The sequence below is a fragment of the Bombina bombina genome, chromosome 3 (genome assembly GCF_027579735.1).
Source record: "Bombina bombina isolate aBomBom1 chromosome 3, aBomBom1.pri, whole genome shotgun sequence".
NCBI classification, from domain to species: domain Eukaryota; kingdom Metazoa; phylum Chordata; class Amphibia; order Anura; family Bombinatoridae; genus Bombina; species Bombina bombina.
The window spans coordinates 877,628,358-877,647,444 of NC_069501.1; positions in this window are offsets into that span (position 1 = coordinate 877,628,358).

Here is a 19,087-nt window from a genome sequence, read left to right on the forward strand (position 1 = left end):
ATTAGCCAATAGGATTGAGCTTCAATCATATTGGCTGATCCAATCAGCCAATAAGATTGAGCTCACATTCTATTGGCTGATTGGAACAAGCTCAATCTTATTGAAGATGGACCCGCTCCGCGCCGGATGGATGACGCCGGATGGATGAAGATAGAAGATGCCATCTGGATGAAGACTTCTGCCTGTCTGGAGGACCACTTCTGCCGGCTTGGATGGAGACTTCTCCCGGCTTCATTGAGGAATTCTTGCCACTTGGATGAAGACTTCTCCCGGCTTCGTTGAGGATGGATGTCAGCTCTTCAAAACTGTGAGTGGATCTTCAGGGTTAGTGTTAGGTTTTTTAAGGGTTTATTCAGTGGGTTTTAGTTTTAGATTAGGGTTTGGGCAGCAATAGAGCTAAATGCCCTTTTAAGGGCAATGCCCATCCAAATGCCCTTTTCAGGGCAATGGGGAGCTTATGTTTTTTTAGATAGGATTTTATTTGGGGGGTTGGCTGTGTGGTTGGTGGGTTTTACTGTTGGGGGGTTGTTTGTATTTTTTTTTTTACAGGTAAAATAACTGATTTCTTTGGGGCAATGCCCCGCAAAAGGCCCTTTTAAGGGCTATTGGTAGTTTAGTTTAGGCTAGGGTTTTTTTTTATTTTGGGGGCTCTTTTTTATTTTGATAGGGCTATTAGATTAGGTGTAATTAGTTTAAATATCTGATAATTTCTTTTTTATTTTGTGTAATTTTTTTTTTTTTGTAATTTAGCTTATTATATTTAATAAATGTAATTTATTTAATTGTAGTGTAAGGTTAGATGTTAGTGTAACTCAGGTTTGGTTTTATTTTACAGGTAAATTTGTATTTATTTTAGCTATGTAGTTAGTAAATAGTTAATAACTATTTACTAACTAGTCTACCTAGTTAAAATAAATACAAACTGGAGAATCATGGGGGCATGGCTAAGCAGCAGCCGAACTAAGGTGCAAAAACTAGGAGCTCCTCATATGCCATTAACATTTTATTGAATATCTGACCATTTTGGAGACATTGCTATACTAATCATAGCGTATAGACTTTAACAGAAGTTTCTGCATCACTGGATGTTAATATTGCATATTCTTTTTCATTGGAAGCCCTGGTTTGGATCATTGAAGATCTTGGTTGCGGCCCTCATACTGATTATAAACTCCCCCCCCCGGTAACTCAGGTAAAACAGTTCCAACCAAGTTACAGCAACTCACTTTTGATCTGAGGATGGAGGAAGCTGGTAGTACAATACAACAACTGCTAATGCGCCTAGACCATAAGATGTGTAAGAGATTTGAAAATCTTCGGTCCCTTGTGAGACTTGCATTCCAAAATACGGAGGTAACAGAGGCTAGGGCAGTTACCTTTAACGATACTGAGGTACACTTGTTCAAATTTCAGGAGGGGATAGATCCTGATCGGAGATTACCTCATACGGCTGTGAAACCTGAGTCTCCTAACATGATGCCATCGATGGGGGATACGGCCAGGCCCCTGAAGGAAAATGGATGCCATCTTGAGACACAGCAGGAACTCAGCATAGAGAACCTGATACAACCGATCACTATATGGTACGCCTCAGCTGAGGAGACGCTAGACAGTGAGGTTCAGAACAGTATGATCTTCCCTAAAACCTTTAGCACTCAGCTCAGCACGAAGTCTCTGTACCAACTTACTAGGACTTCCACAAGGAGCGCAGTGTCCCACCGGGACCTTAGAGAGAGAGCACCTTAAGCCATCTGTTCCTTCACACAGAGGATCTCATGAATGGACTAATCTGGCAGAGACTGGGTGCAATTTGTGGGCTGGAGGGTGAAGTCATTGCACCTGGTGTTTACATAGCCTCCTTTATACAGTTACGCTGAGTTGGCATAGGCTAGACTTGCAAACATATAACAGTAATAGAGAGCGATTTGAGACAGACTGCTCTTCTATGTGAGGACTTTTTGTATATGCTCTTGTCCCATGATACTGATCAATACTTTAACTGCCTGTAACAAACCTGTTTTTGTCTGTCACACATTTTCCAATACTCATCTGTCAGACTAGCTATAGTGCTATTTATATATATATATATATATATATATATATATATATATATATATATTTATTTTTTTCCCATATAATATTGAGCGCAGTAGACACAGTGCACAATAGATTCTGACGACCCTTCTACCTCTCTAAGCCCTACACTTAAAAGCCACGAATCCAGTGTGTTTTTGTTTAAGTAGCGCTACTACATATACTTAGCCAAACATAAGTGAGAATAGTGGTGTTGGACTCACATAGTTCATGTGACATTGCTTGTAACACTCAAAATTAGTAGAGCTGGTATAGGAGCTGGTATAGAGCTTTATAACCCACATGGTGCCACCTATTAGTCTTCCTGAGGTTCCTGAATAAAGATTATTTAATACCTAAACGCCACCCACTACTCATAGATACACTCACAATCGGATAACTAGCATTACGGCTCTTTGGTGTATGCATTGGTACTCCTTACAATTTGTGACACCAGGCATATGTGTTTACTTGATACATTATAATAGTGCCATCTGTCTTAACCTCATATATATTTTATAGTCTATGTCGTGTATATATCCAGTTGTACAATTTCACTAATATGTCTCAGGATATTCAGGTGAGAGGCTTCGGACCTATCCAAATTTGACAGGTGCTCTATATATCACCTATTACTGCTTTTCTAACTATTGAGATTATGTGAGGAAGTACTTCCAAATATTGCTAGTCATTACTACAATTTGAACTTTAAATTTGAAAATTATCCTCTAGTATTTTATATGCTGTTAGTTTCTCTAAAACACATGTTAAGTCCCTGTAGTGGGCACATAGGTCCTTATTGATAGCTATATCATTTGGAATACGCACTCCTGTCTTACTGTATGTCTGCTATCTATAGCCCATACATTCTCCAGCACTTGTCTCTTGGTCTGGATTTAGTAATGTTTATTCCTGTGTCACATTAGTTGGAGCATAGTAGCCACAACAAATTATAATTATTATTCTGAGCAGTGGATATAGTACAAGGCTCTGATTTCACCCATCGCTGCCTACTAGACTTCCTGAATGTTTAGAATAAAGATCAGCTACTAACATTATCTTTGTTTTAAATGAACCCCCATAAAATGTGGCATTGAATATCGGCACTCACTTGTCACAGTTCAACACTGAAGTTTGCTGTTATGTTGTAAATTCTTATGTCCTATACAGCTATCCAGTATTCCAATTTTGTTAGGGCGTTTCCATATATACAGAGGAAAAATATTGGAATTGCTCCAGATAACTTGACATTTTAAATATTATCTCTTGTTACTATAATGTTTAGACCTATACAGGAAAGAGTTTATAGCTATATTTGTATTTACATTTCTGGTTATTACGACAGGCTTTCTCCCTCATTTTAAGTCCCAAGACTATCCTCTAGCAATACAAGTTTGGTTGGTTTTGCTATATATATCTTAAGCGGTGTTTATCCGCTGCTAAACTTATACCCCCTATGTGCTTTTGAGCACTATAGGGCCATTGATATGACTATCACAATTTATCATTTTATCCTATATCAATTAGTCCATAACAGGCTAAATAATTAGTCATCAATGAAAAATGTTAAAAATATAAAAATGAGGTTTCAGAGGCTAATATTATACTATTTACCTAGAGTTATACCTATTTTGCCATCCTTTCATTATTGTATTATGTTCTATGTGAAATGTGCTACTTATTTATGTTTGTATATAATTATGCAAAACCTCAACTTGCCTGTGAAATAAAAATAAACCTTAAGCTAGCTACAATGTAACTTCTAGTTATATTATAGCTAGCTTAGGGTTTATTTTATAGGTAATATTTAGTTTTAAATAGGAATTATTTAGGTAATGATAGTAGGTTTTATTTATATTTATTTTAATTATATTTAAGTTAGGGGGTGTTAGTGTTAGGGTTAGACTTAGGTTTAGGGGTTAATACATTTAGTATATTGGCAGCGACGTTGGGGACAGCAGATTAGGGGTTAATAAATGTAGGTAGGTGGCGATGTTAGGGGCGGTAGATTAGGGGTTAATAATATTTAACTAGTGTTTGTGATGCAGGAGTGCGGCAGTTTAGGGGTTAATATATTTATTATAGTGGCGGCAATGTCCGGAGAGGCAGATTCAGGGTTAATATGTATAATGTAGGTGTCGGCAATGTCGGGGGCAGCAGATTAGGGGTGTTTAGACTCGGGGTTTATGTTAGGGTGTTATATGTAAACATAAATTTTATTTCCCCATAGAAATCAATGGGGCTGCGTTACTGAGCTTCACTCTGCTTTTTTGCAGGTGTAAGGCTTTTTTTCAGCCGGCTCTCCCCATTGATGTCTATAGGGAAATTATGCACAAGCACGTAAAACCAGCTCACCACAGCTTTCAGCAGCGCTGGTATTGCTGTGCAGTATGGAGCAAAATTTTGCTCTATGCTCACTTCTTGCCTGCTAACACCGGGTTTTTTGTAAACCTGTAATACCAGCGATGTAGGGAAGTGAGCAGTAACAATAACGTGCAAGTTAGCACCGCACCCCTCATTGTGCAAAACTCGTAATCTAGCCGTATATTTCTATATATATATATACAGTATATATATATTTCTGGGTTCCCATCACTCACTGTTATGGTAAAATGCCTGGGTGTTCTCTATGGTAGGTAGACCGAAACTTCAAAGTAAGAAGAGGCACTCTCAGGTCTTAATAAACATAATTTTATTATTTCTTCTTCAGTAAAGTTTCAGTCAACATTTCGGGCCTCACAGGGATGTTTTTCAAGATATGTTCAACTGTGTGATATATTTACATACATACATACATACATACATATATAGGCAGCACACTAAGATATGGATTTGCACAGTAATTCATGGACTTTTAGATATAATTTTAAATCAAAAAGTTTTTAATATCAACTGAACAGTGCCTACAAACAAGCTACACGTGAAAATGGCGTTGTATTGAAATTTATGTTTGACCTCTACCTAAAAAAGAACATTTAGTTCTTTATTTAGAGCTGACACATATGGAATTTCTAAATTAATTGTGTGAAACTTGTATGTATAATTTTACTATGAAAAAACATTGTTAAAGATTCCCATAAGGTAAATCATTTTACTTTCAGAAGCTATATAAGCCAAATAGGCTGACTTGTTTGTCAGTCTGCTAGCTTAGCCAAATTCCTGAAACATGTACAAGCCAAATTGATTTCTGATGAAATAGCAAAAGAAAATTCCTTTTAAAAATAAGAACACATTAAATATATTGAGGCAGATTACAAGTGGAGTGCTATTTAATGCTCACGCTGAAGCAGTAACTGCGCTAGAAGTAAGCTTGTATTTCAAGTTGAAAGTAAACAGTTATTACTTGCGTGCTAACATAACGTGCGTAAAAAGCCGAACTTAAAATATCTTGTGCGCGATAACCCCATAGAAGTCAATGGACCAAAAAAAGTAGAAAAAAACCACCTTACTTGCACGCAAACACAACCGCATATTCCCAAGTGCGCTAGCCGACATTAACATATAAATATTTCACATTCCAATATTCTTCACATAGCAGAATATGTACTATTTAATATATATATAAGTATCCAATAGTTAGCAGAGTACTAGAAAAAGCGCAACAAACTCCTTGTAAAAATTAAAAGTCCATTTATTAGAATTTACAGGGTAAAAACATAACAACCTTAGGGTTGCAAAACTTAGCACTCAAGATAAAACCAGATACAATGTTGCAAAGATCAGGACCTCATGCAGACATGTTTCGTGCGGGTAGCGCACACTGCTTGTGTGAGGTCCTGATCATACAGGCTTTATAGCCAATTTCTTAAAGGGACAGAAAATCTTTGAACAACATTGTATATTTTCCTGCAGAATACATTCTAACTATCTAATACATAATATGTACTTATTTATTTACCCTAAAAAGTAGTTAGTGAATAATTTCTTGAAACTGAAGTGTATATATATTTATTTTGTCATTGAATTACAATTATTATTACCTTTAAGATTTTTATATATTTCGTACTTTTATTTCAAATTTTTATTTCTATTTTTAGGTATTAAAGAGGTAAAAATGGATAACGTGAATGATGTTATAATTAGTCTTCATATTTAATTTTTATTTAATTCACAAATAAATTTAGGTCTCTCCTCATATTTAGGCCCTGCGGGCTGCTAGTTCTGAGTTTGAAAATCCAGAAAATTTCGCGTTTATTTAGTTTGTCCTCTCTATCTCCTCCTCTTTTCCATAAGGGAACATGATCTATACCCTGGATTTTTAACAGTGATGCATCAGCATTATGGCAATTTTTAAAGTGTCTGGACACAGGAGTATCCGTTTCATCATCCTCAATGGACCTCAAATGTTGTAGGAATCTATCCTTGATACTACGTTTTGTTTTTCCTACATATTGAATTTTACATAGTTGGCATGTTAGTAGATATACTACATGTGTTGTCGAGCAATTTATGTAATAATTAATATTAAAGTTTTGTTGTGTAGTACTTGAGACAAACTTGTCTCCTTCAGTTACATGATGACAAGTTTTGCAGATGTTCCTTCTGCATTTGTAAAAAAACATTTTTTCCTTTTAGCCAACAGCTATTGGTCTTAGTTGGTAAATCAGAGGGGGAAAGATAATTGGACAGAGTTTTTCCTCTTTTGGATATTATATCAATACCTTCACTTGTTATTACTTTCAAAATGGGTCTGAGTGTAAAATGGGAATAGTTTCTTTTACGATTTTCTTAATGTTATAAAAATCTTCACTATATGTAGTAATAAACCTAGGTTTGTTTTTGTCTTTTCGATTTGAAGATTTTGTTTTATATGTTAACAAATCCTCTCTTGTTTTAGATTGTACATCTTCCCTAGCTTTCTTTAGTATATCTTCATTATAACCTCTTTGTTTTAACCTTGTTGTTATAACATTACACTCCTCTGTAAAATCTGCCTCTGTTGAGCAATTTCTCCTTGCTCTAATATACTCTCCTCTTGGGATACCTTTAAAGATATGTTTTGGATGACATGAATTGAATTGCAGTATGGTATTCCCTGCTGTTGGCTTCCTATATAAAGTAGTAGTTATGGTCTCATTGATATGGTCTGCCTTTAATTCTAAGTCCAAAAAATGTATGGACACTGGACTGTATTCTCCCACAAATTTCAAACCACAATTATTGTGATTAAGATAAGTACAAAGATTTTCTACATCTGATGTTTCTCCCTCAAAAATAAAAAGCAAATCATCTATGTATCTGAAGAAATGTATTATTTTGTCCTTGTAAGGGTTTCTGTCTCCAAAGACGTGGAACAGCTCCCACCAACCCATAAAAAGGTTGGCGTAAGAGGGGGCAAACTTGGCCCCCATAGCTGTTCCACGTCTCTGGAGAAAGAAATCCCTCCCAAACAGAAAAAAATTGTGTGTTAAAAGGTATTCAATTGCACTCAGTATAAATAGTTTGGTTGCTGATTCATAATCACTGTAGTGATCTAAGAAAAATTCAATTGCTGTTAGGCCTAGGTTGTGCTGTATACATGTATACAGAGAAGATACATCTACTACCACAAAATAATAATTTTTTTTCCATTTGATATTATTTAATTTGTTAAGAAGTGATGTACTGTCTTGTATGTAAGTCATAAGATCCTTAACTAAAGGTTGAAGAAATGCATCTATGAGATCTGATAAGGGCTCATTTAGGGAGTTAATGTTGTTCAAAGATTTTCTGTCAAATATACAATGTTGTTCAAAGATTTTCTGTCCCTTTAAGAAATTGGCTATAAAGCCTGTATGATCAGGACCTCACACAAGCAGTGTGCGCTACCCGCACGAAACATGTCTGCATGAGGTCCTGATATTTGCAACATTGTATCTGGTTTTATCTTGAGTGCTAAGTTTTGCAACCCTAAGGTTGCTATGTTTTTACCCTGTAAATTCTAATAAATGGACTTTTAATTTTTACAAGGAGTTCGTTGCGCTTTTTCTAGTACTCTGCTAACTATTGGATACTTATGCACATGTGACCTGGTTCACAGACCAGGATTTGGAGTACATACAGCTGCAGTTCTCAAACAACTATACCTCCATTGCTACGGATGTGCCGGTTCAAAGCCGCTTTCATCTCCTCCTCTCAGGTAACAGTTTTCTAATTTTGGTTACCTTATTGCGGTCCCGTTGTGCGCTCATACTTTACTTTGTATTTATATATATATATATATATATATATAAATGGTTTTTTTTGCTCAAATATATATTTATTCCTACACACACATATATATATATATATATATATATATATAGTATCTCACAAAAGTGAGAACACCCCTCACATTTTGTAAATATATTATTATATCTTGTCATGTGACAACACTGAAGAAATGACACTTTGCTAGAATGTAAAGTAGTGAGTGTACAGCCTGTATAACAGTGTAAATTTGCTGTCCCCTCAAAATAACTCAACACACAGCCATTAATGTCTAAACTGTTGGCAACAAAAGTGAGTACACCCCTAAGTGGAAATGTCCTAATTGGGCCCATTTTCCCTCCCCGGTGTCATGTGACTCGTTAGTGTTACAAGGTCTCAGGTGTGAATGGGGAGCACGTGTGTTACATTTGGTGTTATCACTCTCACACTCTCTCATACTGGTCACTGGAAGTTCAACATGGCAAAGAACTCTTTGAGGATCTGAAAAAAAGAATTGTTGCTCTACATAAAGATGGCCTAGGCTATAAGAAGAATACCAAGACCCTAAAACAGTGCTGAAGCACGGTGGGCAAGACCATACATCGGTTTTACATTACAGGTTCCACTCAGAACAGGCCTTGCCATGGTCGACCAAAGAAGATGAGTGCACATGCTCAGCGTCATATCCAGAGGTTGTCTTTGGGAAATAGACGTATGAGTACTGCCATATATATATTTATATACATGATACATATTCCTATACATATCTATATATATCTATGTCATGTGAAGAACATTGGAATTGAATTGATGATAGATAGATAGATAAGCATAAAGTATGTACAGTATGTGCTCATATGTTTATATAAGTCTGTACATATACTGTATATGCACATATAAATATATAAACACATATGCACACACATATAAACACATATATATATATATATATATATTTATATATACTGTGTATATATATATATATATATATATATATATATATATATATATATATATATATATATATATATATATAATCAATGTAAATATTTGCATAGGAAATTCGCACATCTAGGCAAGATTCCCTGCTCACTTTTCCCCAGAAATACCTCATATACAATGTTACCAATGCACAAGAGAATTCTGGGTAAGATATGCAAATTAGATATGTAAATTCTCAGGTTTTTTGCTTCAAAATACTGTTTTAACACAGCGATCCTTTTAACAGGATTATAGCAGCAAATCAGAAATCACTCACTAGACAAGCCTGTTTCATTCTTTTTGGAACTCATCAGTAGGAGATAGATTTCTGGTTGCTGCATTGGTAAAGCTATTTTCAAGGTTAAACCAAAATTCATTAAAATTATGGGGGGAGATAAAAAACTGAAATTAAAATCCTCCATGTCTCAAAATTAAATCAATGTAAGTATTTGCATAGGAAATAAGCACATCTAGGCAAGACATCTTTAGACATCTATAAGTATATATCTCTATGTTAAAGCCCTTAGAAGTCAAAACTTTGAGTCCTTATAACTTTTTTGAGCAATATTTTGAATACTTTTTATGAGATAATGTTCTTATTATTGCAACTGTACTTTGTAATGCAATATTATGTGTTTTGTGACACTTGTTTCTTTCGCGAAACAGTTAACCAGAGTTCTGAGGATGCGGTAACCTCTAGTGTAAATTACGATTGCAATCATGCATTTGTGTTTGCTTTCAACTTCTAATATGAGCAGAAAGCCTCATATGTACAAACACCTGTCGCTCTTAACTGTTAACGTGACGACACTTGTAATTTGGCCCACTGTGTCTTGAATACTGCAACTTCACATAATACATAAAAAGGCACATTATTTTAAAGGGACATTAAGAAAAATCTTTTTTTTTTCTGTTTAAAATTTTTCTTTTATTAAGATAAATTGAACTGAATACAAACATATTAAAAGAGAAAAAGAAAAACAATCATATCTCTTTTGGTTACATCACAAATCAAAAACATCTGAATATATAAAGGCATGTGGTGAAACACGTATTGCAATTTAGGCTGGAGCAAAGACAATAATAACATATTATACTGACATCAGCCCAGACTCTACCCAGCCCATCTCTCAATATATATTGCCCTATATAAGATTCCCAAGCATGTCATTATGCTCCTCTCCCTGGCCGCCTGGGTTCCAGGGTCCCTGACACAAACTAAAGAACTAATTAAGTGAGTCGAGGCGCAACTTCGGCTACTTGCATACTAATTTCTCAGGTGTAGTGGCCTACGCTGTCTTATTGTTTATTGCAGTGTAGGACCCACAAACACCACAAGCGGGTGCTACGTTCTCTAATGGAGTGTTATGGAAAATACAGTAAAAGCTATGTAGAAGGGGTATTCCTCTCAGCGGGGAGGGAGTTAAGCTAGGTACACCTGGCCAACCTTCCCCAGTCAATTATCGGACCATCCAGGCATGTGGAGCTGATGGGGAGAAGGAGTGAGGGGAAGGGGGGAAATGAGCTAGAGCAAGGAGATAGGGGAGTGGAAGGGCACCTAAGGAGCCAAAGAGGGGTGAGCGGGGGGGGACAAAGGGGGAAGGAAGGGAAAGAGAGAAGCTTCCCGAACCAAAGGACTCACAGGCAGAAGTCAATCTTCTAGGGATGCCCTGAAAATCCGGGTGCAGTCTAGGGGGGATTGTTGTCTGTGACCCAGAGATCCCATATTTTCCAGTACAACTCAATTTTGTTCAGGTGCTGGTAGAATCCTCTCTCCATCAGGGTGTATGGTTCTAGAATATGTTTAATGTCAGCCAAGGAAGGCAGACTTGTCTGTCTCCACTTCCTAGCAATAGAGGCCTTGGTGGCAGCAAATATAAAGATGGCTAACTGTCTCTGAATTTTAGGGGTTTGCCTTGGGAAAATGTTCAGAAGTGCCACATTGGGCTCTTCCAAGAGAGACATCCCCACTGACCTACACAACTGAAAGACGTCTTTCCACAGTTGTTCCAAGACCGGGCAGGCCCACCGTATGTGTAGGTTCGTGCCCACTTGACCGCAATTTCTCCAACATAGGGACGAGTGTGACGGGGCTATCTGTGCCAATCTTAAAGGAATGTAGTGCCATCTGAGGCACACTTTCACATAGAGTTCCAAAGAGTTGGCACAGTGGAGTGTTTTTTTTGTGAGTAAGAACGTTTTTGCCCAAGTCTTTACAGAAATTTGGATTCTTAAATCCTTTTCCCAAGCCTTTAGTTGCCACACCGTGCCTGAATTCTCATCTTTCATTATTAGCGTATAATGAGTAGATAAAGGCCTCGTCAGAAATGAACCCGATTTCCATTTCTGTTCCCAAATGGTTGGAACCCTAAGATCTGAAAACGGGAAGCCCCAGCTCGATAGGAATTTATGAAGTCTGAATCTTTCAAACATGAACCACGGAGGGTTCAGTTCGGCTAGCTGTAGGGCATTCTGCTGTTAAAGATCAGAGACTCTTAATAAGTCCCACTGACTCCACTGGGAGACATGCGAATCCAGGAGACCCTGGAGCGGGCCCGCAATCGATTGATTTGGAGATGGGTGTGGGGCTATTTCCGCGTAGTGTCTGATAGTCTTCCAACAGTACAAAGCCTGTTTGATTATTGGGTTCTGAATACCTGCATCGTCAATTTTATATTCCGGAACCCAGGGCAGGTCTACAAGGTTGACACTAGATGGAAGGGAGAACTGTTCAACTCCATTCCAGCCTGGTGATATGTCTGTCATCCCCCAACTAGATATATGAGACAGTCTAGCTGTAGTAAATGGTGATATTTGTGAGTTATTCTCCACCTAAGTGATGGGGCCTTTGTAATGTTTTTCTGGAGATTCTTGGCTTTTTCCCCTGCCAGATATATCTGGTAATCAAGGCATTAAACTTGTCTAAGAGGGCTCGGGGGAGATTAAGTGGGAGACCAGCAAAAATAGTAAAGAATTTTCGGTAGAATGGTCATTTTGACTGAGGCTATGTGTCCCAGCCAGGATACTTCCACAAAGGACCATGAGTTGAGTAGCGTTCTAGTCTCAGATAGAAGTTTGTCATAATTCTTTGACCGAACTACATCTATGTTCGGTCCCAATTGGACACCCAAGTGAGTAATAGTGTCCGAAGCCCATTGAAATTGGTAAGGTTCCCGGAGGATTCCTAATTCAAAGTGAGGAATATGAATCGCAAGTGCTTCCATTTTGGCGAGATTGAGTTTATAGAAGCTGAGGGAGCTGAATAGAGATATAGTCTCAAAGAGTGCCGGGAGGGAGCCTAGAGGGCTGGTCATAAAGAGGGTAATGTCATCTACAAACAGAGCGATCTTTTCTCCTCCTCCCCCTCTCTCTCCCTTTCGAAGACTTAGGGGCACACCCCGAATCCTAGGAGAGTCCCTAATTGCCTGAACCAGAGTCTCTATAGCCAGAGTGAAAACAATGGGTGAGAGAGGACAACCTTGTCTCGTTCCATTGGTTATTGAAAAGCTTTGAGAGCAAAAGCCCAGACCACTAACTCTGGCGCTTGGGGAGCTATAAAGGGCTTGTATAGCCAATACTATTTCACTGGGGAACAAAAAGGACAGAAGAGCCTCCCAAAGATATTCCAATCTGACCCTGTCAAAAGCTTTTTCTGCGTCAAGCAACAGGGCCAGCATGGGCATGTTCCTTCAACCTGCCTCTGAAAAGATGTTTAAAATGCGCCTAGGGTTGTCAGGGCCCTCTCTTCCCCAGGTAAACCCCACTTGATCCGGGTGGAGAAGGTTGGGGACAACAAGACGTAATCGATTTGCCCAAAGTTTAGAATAAAGCTTTACGCCAATATTAATGAAGGAGATGGGGCGGTAACTCCCACACTGGGAAGGATCTTTATTGGGTTTTGGTATAGTGAGGATCGTTGCTTCGAGGAGCTCACTCCTAAAGGAGCGTCTCTCTCTGGCCTCCGTGAAGGTCTGAAGGAGTAGTGTCGAAAGCTTTGGTGAACAGAGCCAGAAACCCATCGGGTCCCGGAGCCTTTCCATTCTGAAGTTGGTTAATCACAACTTTCAGTTCAGAGACCAAGAAAGGGGTCAATAGCTTATCCACTTCTGACTGAGACAACGTGGGCAAGTGTAGGCTCTCTAGGAAAGCTCGGATCTCAGCACGTGGAGGGGAGCCCATCCCCTCCATCTGTTGAAGGTTATACAAGTTAGAGTAGAATGCTGCAAAGGCCTCCCCTATGTCTCTAGGGGAGGTGACCCGATTATTTCTGTGATTTATAGATAAAATGCGGGAGGAGGCAACCCTGCCCCTCAGCTTCTTGGCCAGAATGATGGACGCTTTGTTTCCTTGATAATATAACAGTTGCCTAAATCTGCGCACTGCATCGTGCACTCTAGACAACTCTATTTCTTTAATTTGGGTACGGAGGGTCGCTATTTCACCAGCTAACCCCCGAGTTAGGGTTATCCTTACAAAGTCTTTCTTTGGAGAGGTTTGGCAACCAGAAGGCCCAGGGGGCCCCCCATTTGTTTTTTAATATAGGCTTGTTTGTGGATACAAACTCCACTTATGTAAGCTTTGAGGGCTGCCCAGACCGTTTGATGGGAGGGAGTGGAGTTACTATTGTGGGTCAGAAATTCCTGTATGGAGTTTCTAATCAAAGGCTGAAAGCCCGGATTAGCCCACAGTGCAGCTGTAAACTTCCAGCGCTGCCTTGCAGACGAACCTAAGCCAGATGCCAGTGATATTATAAGGGCATCATGGTCTGACCAGGAGCAAGGCTTAATCGATGCGTTATTGGTTATGTTGAGCGTCCAAGTATCTGTAAAAAAGTAATCCAGTCTGGAATATGAATTATGGGGTCTAGAGTAGTACGTATAATCTCTGGTAGTTGGGTGACATGCCCTCCAAATATCATACAGATTATACTCCGAAATAAGGTCCCTGAACTTCTTGGCTGTAGATAGTGAATATGAGTCGACAGTCCTACCTTGGCTGACTTTTTTTATCTAAAGAGGGATCTTAAATCATATTAAAATCACCTCCAAGAATTAGTCTACCAGTCTTAATTCTGCATAAATTTTTTAACATGGTTTTAAGGAATCTAGGCTGGTTTAGGTTAGGGGCATATTGTGAGGAATCCATTCCACTTTTACCTTTTCTCCTGGGATATTGTACTTAGTTGCCTTTTTGTGGAATCCACTCAGCCTTTTCCTTTCTACAGAAAACACTCCTCTGCTTGTCACTCCCCTATTTAAGTAATCTGAGTACCTTAAACAGGTGCTTAGTTATCTGGCTAGATACCTGAAGCTACTCTTTTGCTCTACGTTACTTTCAAGTACCAAACTGATTTACAAATTTACTACTGAAGTCTCACAGCATTGCCTAAATCCTTTAAGCTGTGTTCATCTTACCATTGTGATTCCCTGCTACTGTGCACTCACATACAGGACGCTTAAAACATCTGACTGGACTCAGTAACACCGGATCCCCTTGAATAAGTCTCAGAAGCGCTACGTTCTCTACAATCCTCGGATTACACCAAATAGGATTGGTCTCCATCTCCAGCTGTAAGGCATACAAGTCCAAGCTGATCCGTGAGTGTTCTGGTCATGGAACAAAGCCACGCCCCCTCCACGGAGCCTGCTCTCATTCGCTAACTGCAAGCAGTAACGGATTACTTCCTAACTGGGTGAGGACTCTGCAGCTTACCCTGTCTCCCCTCTGAGCCTACTACTATACTTTAAATGCTTGTGGCAACTCACTCTGAAACCGTATGTTTCCTTCCTGTACTGCCTATGGGTTTTAGGTTTGTTCAACTTAAACTACCTGCATAAACAACTGCAGACTCTGCATAAACAGTAAGACACTCAAAGGGGGAAATACAAAGAACTCTCATTCACAAGAGCTGTATAATTCCTAAACTATGATTGTACTCTCTCCACTCCTGGCTGTCATTCATTCAGTTAACATATAACCTTTTTGGAGACTTAACTAATTAACTCCTAATTGCTGCATCACAGCAATTGCTGCAGAGGAAACATTGTATATATTATTAATTAATATTCACTGAAAATACTTCCTGGACTTTTACTCTATATTAGTTCAGTATTTAAAGTGATACATCCAGAAATTTAGTTATTTCTGGTTTGCAGTTGTGATCCAAACAGTTCATTTACAGAAACCTGACAGAACCTGACACATATATATTCACCAACGTGTAAACTTGACCCTCCAGCTTGCAGATGAGAATGAGGTATCTGGTCTGTTTCAAGATAGATTTGCTCATAATTAACTACGATGGATGAGGATTGCTACACCCCTTGTCTTATCTGAGTGAGAGGCCGAAACATAGTTGGTAAAATGTTGGAACTTAAATGTAGAGGCGAGATTGTTCAACCATTGAGTCTCCTGGACAAACACAACCTGTACATTATTAGTTTTCATGTAGTTGCCCATAAGGCTTCGTTTAGTGGAGGAATTGAGACCCTTGCAGTTCAGGGAAGCAAAGGTGAGGCTGGGCGAGGTGTTCCTCATCACGAGAGATGAGGATGTTGTAGAGGGGAAGAGATAGGGTAAGAGAAGCAGGGAAGAAAAGAAAATAAGAAAGAAAGGGAGGATAAACTCAACTCCACCTACCTGTATACCAGTTTTGAAACGTGGAAGTTGGAGGATGCTTGATCTCATGTTGTGTCCTCTTCACGCACTGTAACCCACTGTAGGGTGACAAATAGTAAGTTAGCTAGGAAAGCAAACCAGACGAGTATCAATTTAGTGGGCTAGTTTCTAATCTAGGTAGGAGTGTTCCTGAATTTGGAGGGATATGAACTGAGAACTCTAGTATGGGCTATTACTCTAGCTTAAAACCTAGTTATAGACAATACTAAATAGATTTGGTGGCACTATTCACCGCCTAACAAGGAATCTACAAATAAACCTAAAAGGTATGTTAATTCCTTGATCTCATCAAGATGAGAATCTATCATTTGGGGGGGGGGGGTGATTGAGGATCCAATTTTAGATCCTGTTTCTGAGTAGCAGAGTCTTAACTATCGAGGGGGGAATTAAGGGGGCATCAGGAGGAATTTGGTGAGAATAACTATTGAGTCGGGGGACTCCACTTCAAGAAGAGTAGGTGCTTTCCCTTCACAAATCATGATACTAGTTAGACGTGCCTGTAGCACTTGATAAAGGGAGGGCCCTATCTAAGTACAATTCAACAGCTATAAGTCCAATTTTGTGGACTGAAACAAATAACAGTAGAAATATAAGTACATCAACAGAATCAATAAGAAACAAACATGGTTAACATAAAAATTAGGGATGCACTGATACCGATACTAGTATCGGTATCGGTACCGATACCAAGTATTTGCATGAGTACTTGTACTCGTGCAAATGCACCGATACTTAAACCGATACCTCCACTTCCTACCCATATGCTATCTTGTGGCGTTTTTTTCAAACTGCACGTTCCCATTTCATTTTAAACTGGAGTGGAGACTAAACTAAAAATTGTTTACTACTGTTCTGACAATGCAAATTGTTATTTGTATTATTGTAGGAGAGATCACTGTACCTCATTCAGACAAACTCCTGAAGTACTGGGCAGTAAATAAACTGATTTCTAGCTCTGGCTAAAATGGCCCAAAAATATCTTTCTGCCCCATGCAGTAGTGTGGAAAGTGAAAGACTGTTCAACTTAGAGTCGAACTTCCATACAAATGTCAGATTTATGTAATATAACAGCCCTACAACCCAATTGCATCACCCCTTTAAATTTAATATTTCATTGTAATATTTTTTATTTATAAACATGTTCAGTGAACTTTTTTATTATTTCATAATGTCTTTTGAATTACAGCCCTTTATAATTATAAAGAAGGAATCTTAAATAATTAGTCTGTATTGTGCTTGGTAAACTGTCACATGTCATTAAAAAAAAAGTATCGGTAATTGGTATAGGCGAGTATTTGAAAACAAGTATCGGTACTTGTACTCAGTCATAAAAAAATGGTATCGGTGCAACCCTAATAAAAATGATTAAACAGTAATACTAGTGGGCCTTTTTTATGGTGCTCCAGTAACCCTAGTCAACGTATACACTCCAAACAAACCAACCCCGCATTTTTATAAACCTCTTATCAACATGATATTAGATATGGCTAAAGGCCCGATTATTGTCGGAGCAGACCTTAACTTCCCTTTAAATCCAACTCTGGACACATCATTCGGTAGATCATACATGCGGAATCACACTCTTAAATCCAATTGTACAGCTTTACAAAGCATCAATCTTTTCGACACATGGAGGTTAGTACACATAGATAAGAGAGATTATACCTTTTTCTCACATCCACAACATTCTCACTCCAGACTTGACTACATTCTATGTGACCAAACTCTCCTCTCCACTCTGGTACATTCTAAAATCACCTAAACTTCTTGGTCTGATCATAGCATGGTTTCTACTATCTTTAAATGGTCCAACAAACCACGCAACACATTTAATTGGAGACTAAATGATCACTTGCTTACTGAACCGGAAACAGTAGAGGACATTAGGAAACATACAGACAAATACTTTTCCCTAAATAAACCTGAGGATACGTCACTGGCAAACAACTGGGAGGCATACAAATGTTACATTAGAGGAGTTATAATGAAACACAATGCCCAACAGCGTAGAAAACATTCAACTCAGTACAATACACTGGCAAAAGAATTGGCCACAAGCGAAGCTGCACTTAGAACAGATCCCACCTCAGCTCATAATCTTAACAAAGTAACCTGTGCAAGAGAAACCCTTAACAAGTTTCTCATACAAAAAGCTCATATGAGGGCAATGACAACCAAAGCTAAGTTCTTTGTGGAAAGTAATAAAGCAGGACTCACCAACTTTATCAAAACAATTAAAACACACACTGGGAAAACCACTCATACTAATGAAGAGATTACTAACACATTTGTCTCCTTTTACACGAATTTGTATAATATCCAAATCACCACTACCCCAGATAAGACGGAAATTTTACAGACATACTTGACCAATATCAACACACCATCCATTACTGACGAAAATAAACAACTACTAGATTCTCCTATCACTCTCCACGAAATTGCTTTAGTTATTCAATCACTACCAAATGGTAAATCACCAGGCCCAGATGGCCTTACGGCTAAATTCTATCAACTGTTACAAAAACAGTTAAACCCCCATCTCCTATCATTATATACTGGTATTGATAACGGAAGTGCCCTTTCCCGCTCCCTACTAGAAGCAATGATCACAGTTGTCCCAAAACCAGGTAAATCAGGCGATGTAGTAGGTAATTATAGGCCAATATCACTTCTAAATATAGATTTGAAAATCTACTCCAAGATTTTAGCGAACAGGATGAGCACTATATTACCCGATATTATACACCCAGATCAAGTGGGCTTCATTAAAGGACGTGAGGTGAAAGACAATACCATAAGATTGCTTCACTCCCTACACTTCTCATCTTCTAACCATACACCGCTAGTAGTGCTTTCAACAGATGCTGAAAAGGCATTTGACAGGGTGGACTGGCAATTTATGTGGTCCACTCTGTCAAAATTTGGTTTTACTGAGAAATTTATCAACCAAATTCAGGCCCTCTATCACAAGTGTAGAGAAAGAAAGAAGGATCCGGAATCTTGTAAATCTTTATCCGAGTTTATTAGTTTAAAACAGCAATAACTCTTGTTACAGCATACTGAGGTACAGCACTGGGTGGTGGTCACTACTGCTGATGCATTTCGGCTTTCCCCACCGTAGTCATTGGCTACGACTACGGCGGGGAAAGCCGAAACGCGTCAGAGTAGTGACCACCACCCAGTG